General features: G+C 45.1%; 1 long non-coding RNA gene across 1 annotated transcript; it reads right to left on the bottom strand.

Annotated features, from left to right (window-relative positions):
* Positions 1 to 2,281: 2,281 nt before the first annotated feature.
* LOC116547583 lies at positions 2,282 to 6,323 on the bottom strand. The gene is made up of 3 exons (XR_004267101.1): positions 6,132 to 6,323; positions 2,859 to 3,788; positions 2,282 to 2,506 (listed from the first exon to the last, which is right to left on the bottom strand). It is a non-coding gene; the product is annotated as an uncharacterized LOC116547583 (long non-coding RNA).

Raw genomic sequence — 6,323 nt, 5'->3', positions numbered from 1 at the left:
GACGGAGTTTCTCTCTTGTTACCCAGGCTGGAGTGCAATGGCGCGATCTCAGCTCACCGCAACCTCCGCCTCCCGGGTTCAGGCAATTCTCCTGCCTCAGCCTCCTGAGTAGCTGGGATTACAGGCACGCGCCACCATGCCCAGCTAATTTTTTGTATTTTTAGTAGAAACGGGGTTTCACCATGTTGACCAGGATGGTCTCGATCTCTTGACCTCGTGATCCACCCGCCTCGGCCTCCCACAGTGCTAGGATTACAGGCTTGAGCCACCGCGCCCGGCCTCAAGCCACATAATTTAAACTCTATCTTTCCAATAACCCACCTTCAATAAAATCGTGTTTATTTTTCTCTCCATGAGGAATGAAAATGAATCATCGACAAAGACAGACATTCACCCTCCATTAAAAAATAAGTCTTGTTGACACATTTCTTGGAAGTATAGATTTATTTATAAATAAGCCCTAATTTGACATATCTAGAAAACACTTTTCTTTACTATTCTTTGTACTGTTCTGCTTCTTGTTTAATGAGTTATTTCTGTGGATAGTATGATTACAATACTTACAAAAATGTCAACGTTATTCATAGAATGACAACAAATGTAATATATTTTTTCTTTTTATTATAAAGCTGGTCAGTGTGAAAAATCTGAGCTTAAAGACAATTCTTGATGATTCTTTGGGGAGAACTAGAAACACCACCCTCTAACTTTACAACGAGTGGTTGGTCCCTCAGCAAAGTGTTCAGACATGCTGGTTAACCCACCCTTCAGCTGTCAAAGATTCAACAGACTAAGAATTAAGTGAAAAAGCCTACGTACCACCTATTTCACTAAGGGCACTACCTTACATATGTAAACAGTCCCTATAGATCAATAAGAAAAGGATCCATCATGCATATAAAAACAAAGGGCAATTCAAATGTTTCCCGGAAATGGAACACAGATGATTTTCAACACATGGATTCTCACTCAAGATAGAGCTACAATGCAAGACAGTCCATTTGATATCATTTTTCAACAAAGATATTGGCAATAATCAGAACGTTGGTAAGTCTCTTAGGAGACAGATCTGAGCCATCATTTAAGTCTTGGGCATTTACAAACCTTCTATGGGGAATGGTCTGATGGTGTCCGTAAACAATTAAACATGTACATCCTTGGTTGACCCTCACAAAGGGTGGAGAGGATAAGGCATTTGTGATGCGTCAATACATTCTAGAGAATCTACAATGTCATCTCCACACACCTGAACCACAGGTAACATCCTATAGGTATTTGTTCAAGGAAGCAATGAAAGGGTGACATAAATAGCCAAGCAGTTCCTGTTACTGTGCTCACCCAGTTTTATGCACTCCAAGTTATCAGGAATGTCAAAATCAGAAGTGGTAACTCCAGTGCTGGAAAAAGCCAGCTGAGTGTGCCCATCAATATCCTGAGAATAATGGGATGTGAAAAGGTGTCGAATTCTCAACAGAAGGCAGACTGCTTAGATGACCCCCACCCAGAACTGAAATTGAAGGCAGCATTTCTGAGTTTGGAAATGGGAAAGGCCCAGCATTTATAACTGACTCCTTCATGCAACCTCTTTCCCCAAATCAGACGTCTTTTTACATGGGCATGGCAACACCATACCTTTGTGTAGAGAGATTCATGGGAAACCTAGCTTCTGCGACACGCAGCAGCTCTCAACACCATCAGTGGCAAGATGAAACATTCCCCTGAAACTGTCTTTCTCTGGATGACTCTTTTAACGGCTTCACATTAACCTGCCTGTGCCACCGCAGACAACTGAAGATACCCTAATTTTCCGGTGGAGGGAAGTCTATGGATGAAGTCAATCCCATTCTGAATGTCAGGACTTTAGATCTTTCCGAGATTAGCACAAAAGGCAAGTGGAGCCCTCTCCAAGCTTTTATAGACACACATGCATTCTGGAAGCATTGCAATGTGTGCATTGCCCTCAGTGGGGAACCAGTTCTCAATGTGGAAAAGTTGTCATGTGTTGCAGAGAAGAGAACAGGCTTTCAGTTAATCCCAACTTGTTAGAAAGGGTATGAGGATCTTCTTGACCACAAAGCTGTGTGACCCCCACATTCAACCCACCTTTTACATCAAAGTAGTTCAACACTATGTGAAGACTGGACAGACTCTTAGCAAATTTGTGATATTTAACCCATATGAAACTCAAGAGAACACAAGGGAGTATCTGGGTGCAGGTGAGTATCAGGATGCAGAATGTAGCTGGATACAGGGAGCATCTGGATGCAGGGAGTACCTGGATACAAGGCAGTATCTGGATGGAGGAGAGTAACTGGATGAAAGGTAGTATCTGGATACAAGGGAGTATCTGGATCAAGGAGAGTATCTGGGTGGAAGGGAGTAACTAGATTAAAGGGAGTATCTGGATGGAGGAAACTAAAAGGAAGGGAGTATGTGGCTAGAGGAGAGTAACTGAATAGAAGGGAGTATCTGGATGGAGGAAGAGTATCTGGATGGAAGGGAGTATCTGGATGGAGGAGAGTATTTGGATGAAACAGAGCATCTGGATGCAGGGAGTATCCAGATATAGGGAGTATCTGAATGGAGGAGAGTACCTGGATACAGGGGGTATCTGGATGCAGGAAGTACCTAGATTCAGAGAGTATCTGGATTCAGGGGAATAACTGGAAGCAGGAAGTATCTGAATTTGGGGTGGGTACCAGAATGTAGGGGATATCTGGATGCAGGGAGAACATGGCTACAAACCAGAATCTAAATGGAGGAGAGTATCTGGATGTAGGGAGTACAAGAATTTAGAGGAGTATCTAGAAGCAGGGAGCATCTGGACTCAGGGGTGTACCTCGATGCAGGGACAGTACCTGGATACAAGGGAGTATCTGGATGGAGGACAGTATCTGGACGTAGGGACTACCTGGATTCAGAGGAATATCTGGATACAGAGGAGTATCTGGAAGCAGGGAGTATCTGGACTTGGGGGGTAACCTAGCTGCAGGGAGCATATCTGGAAACAGGGAGTATCTGGATGGAGGAGAGTATCTGGCTGGAGTATCTGGGTGCAGAAGAGCACTGGTCTCAATGTGGCAGGACAGGGGAAAGGAAAAGAGCCCTAAAAGGAAATTTTGGAAATAAAGAGCTGGCAGTTAGGTTGAAAATTCTACCTTAAAGCCCCAGAAAAAGACAACTTGGAACCCATCCAATTAAATGCCTACAGCCTTCTTTAACATCTGCCCTCGGTGAAACATTTAGGTAAGAGAAAGTACTTGGTTTCTAATTTCTTTTTATTAGTCTGACATGAAAAAGAAATGTCTTCACAAATAAATGAAATACTGAAGAAACAAATTGAAGGGCTTACCTTATTTTAATTAAAAAAAGGTCAAAGCGACCGTGGGAGCTTCAGACGTGCTCAATGCACACATGATTTGTAAACAACCGAGATTCCGGACAACGGTGCCTTGGTGGGGTTGATATTTGACTTATAGGGACGTAATAATGGCCAGCCTTTCACATCCCATGGGAAACCCCGCTGGGTCTTGGAGAATGGGGGTCCAAGTCCCTGTCCCCGTTTGGATGTAAAATTCAGCGTTAGTAAACAACATCCACCCAGCAACAACAAGCAAAGAACATCGCAAGATTAAAACAAGGAATCCGCCATGAACAGAAGGCCTCCGTCTCTGTTCTCATGCAGGTGTTCTTTGGGGAGGAGCCTCCGGTAGGTGTCCTAACCCTGCTGCCAACAGCTGGGCTGTTTCCGCCGACAATCTTCTACTTCTCTAAAAGAGTACGCTGAACTGTGGGAAGCAGGGAGAAAAGAAAGTCATTCCCAGTTCCCTGAGTACTCACATAAACAGGGCTTCCTAAAACTTTCAGGAGCCAGTGATTTTATTTCCGCATAAAAAAAATGGGTCCAAAGTTCATCACGAAAAAAGCAAAACCCTAAATCTCAACCAATTCGATCAATTTCATTGAACGATGCCATACATACAAAAAAAAAATGGATACTGCAGAAGCAGCATAAGGAAAACCAGGGAAGACATTTTCTACTAACGATGTCACAGAGACAGTAACAAATGTCTGTTATTTACCAAATGGCAGAATACCTGCTCTCAATGAGAGTATGCAGTTTTTACTGATCTGAAAGATACAGGGCTGAGATTTTCTGGTCTGTTCATTTAAGTTTTGGAAGCTTTATTTTGCATGTCGGTCTTAAAACTATTTCGGAGGGAGAAGCTGGGATTTGGAAGAAGGAATTAAAGACAATGGCATTTTTCTTCCAAATAGGCTGGCAGGAAGCACTGGAATGCAAAGCCCTTCGGGTAACAAGAGCCCCACACATATATGCCAACGTGCTTGCTAATGAAGCTAGGCAACTTCATTACAATGGGCAGAAGAAATATTCCTTCTCTCTTTAAGATAATAGCTTGTTCTGAACATCTTTCCCTGAGTTGAAAGAGCGGTCAGCAAGACATCAACTTTTTTTTTTTTTTTTAAAGACTTGGTTTCTCCATGTTGGTCAGGCTAGTCTCAAACTTTCAACCTCAGGTGATCTCCCTCCTTGGCCTCCCAAAGTGCCGTGATGACAGGTGTGAAACGCCATGAAGACACTAACTTTCTAAAAGTCTCTGTCTTTAGAGCTTTTTAAAGTTCAAGGCCAAGTGTGGTGGCTCATGCCTGTCATCCCGACACTTTGGGAGGCCGAGGTGGGCAGATCACTTGAGGTCAGTAGTTACAGGCCACTCTGGCCAACATGGTGAAAGACCCGTCTCTATTAAAAATACCAAGAAAATTAGTGGGGCATGGTGGCGCGTGCCTGTAGTCCCAGCTACTCAGGAGGCTGACGCAGGAGAATCGTTTGAACCTGGGAGGCGGAGGTTGCAGTGAGGCGAGACCGCACAACTGCACTCCAGCCTGGGTGACAGAGAGACACTCCATCTCCACACACACACACACACACACACACACACACAAATTAGAATACTTTAAATCATTTAATTAAAAATACATCTCAATTTGATGGCTCCTATTAAAAATAAATGTTGCATCTCTCAGGCAAAAGGTTCCAGCTTATGCACAAATAAAAGGCAGAAACACATGCATATATATACACACGTACGCTTCTTTCTTGCCATTTTCAAAAGTGGTTCTGACGGCAAAATGCCTGCCTTTTACCCTGAGAAACTTCTCACGAATTAAAGAGATTCCTCTTGACCACATTTTGCACCTGGTTGGGAGGATTTTTAGAAAGTGACAGCAGGCTGGGTGCACTAGCTTACTCCTGGAATCCGCGCACTTTGGGAGGCTGAGGTGAGGGGATCCGTTGAACTCACGATGGCCAGCATAGTGAGACCCTGTCTGGGCAACCTGGTGAGACCTTGTCTCTACAGAATAAAAAAAACAAATCGGCCAGGCATGGTGGTGCATGCCTGTGGTCCCAGCTAATCAGGTCAGGAGGCTGAGGTGGGAGATTCCCTTGAGCCCAGGAGGCTGAGGCTGCGGTGGGTTACGGTCGTGCCACTGCACTTGAGCCTGGGCGACAGTGAGACCCTATCTGTGCCAACAAAACAATGGTTTACAGCAAAACTTGACAAGCTATACTTCAGGAGATCGACTTGTAATTCCCAGCACACAGCAGCCAGCTGTGGACTTCCTGATGAGGCACTGATGGTGTGCTACAGTCTCGCTGGGTCGCCGGGGCAGGAGTGCAATGGCTGCGGTCTTGACTCCCTGCAACCTCCCCCTCCCGGGCTCACGTGACTGTCCTGCCTCAGCCACCCGAGTAGCTGGGATTACAGGGACCCGCCACCACACCCAGCTAATTTTGTGTTTTTAGTAGAGATGAGGTTTCACCATGTTGGCCAAGCTGGTCTTGAACTCCTGGGAAAACTTCCTCAATCTTTTCTTAAAGAGAGACTTAGGCACATATATGTCTTCTCTGGAGCCCAGGCCCTAGACAGCTGATACATTCATCGACTCTTCAAAGAATCCCTCAAAAGCAACAAGACATGAAGGAACACATTCAAAGCCAAGCAACCAACTTTGAGAACGTGAGCAGAACGGCAAGATGGGAGCAGGCAGAGAACATAAAATAGGAACACTGGCCGCATGTGCGAGCCGTCGTTCCCCATCCTTCTTACCAGCTGGCTCTGCGCTGGTGTTCCGGTGACTCTCCATGTCCACCTCCCCTTGTTCTGCTGAAAACAAGAAGGAAACACGCAGAGAGGCTCAGTGCAACAGAGAACCCACTCCTCAGAATGCACGCCAGACAACTGGGCTTCTCTGAGATTGACGCTCCTATCGCTTGGACCAGAGTGCTCAGTTCAAAACCC

The sequence above is a fragment of the Sapajus apella genome, unplaced genomic scaffold (assembly GCF_009761245.1).
Source record: "Sapajus apella isolate SASKATOON/1434 unplaced genomic scaffold, GSC_monkey_1.0 scaffold3673, whole genome shotgun sequence".
NCBI classification, from domain to species: domain Eukaryota; kingdom Metazoa; phylum Chordata; class Mammalia; order Primates; family Cebidae; genus Sapajus; species Sapajus apella.
The sequence above is the reverse complement of the archived record's forward strand: the minus strand, read 5'-3'. Positions and strand labels throughout refer to the sequence as shown.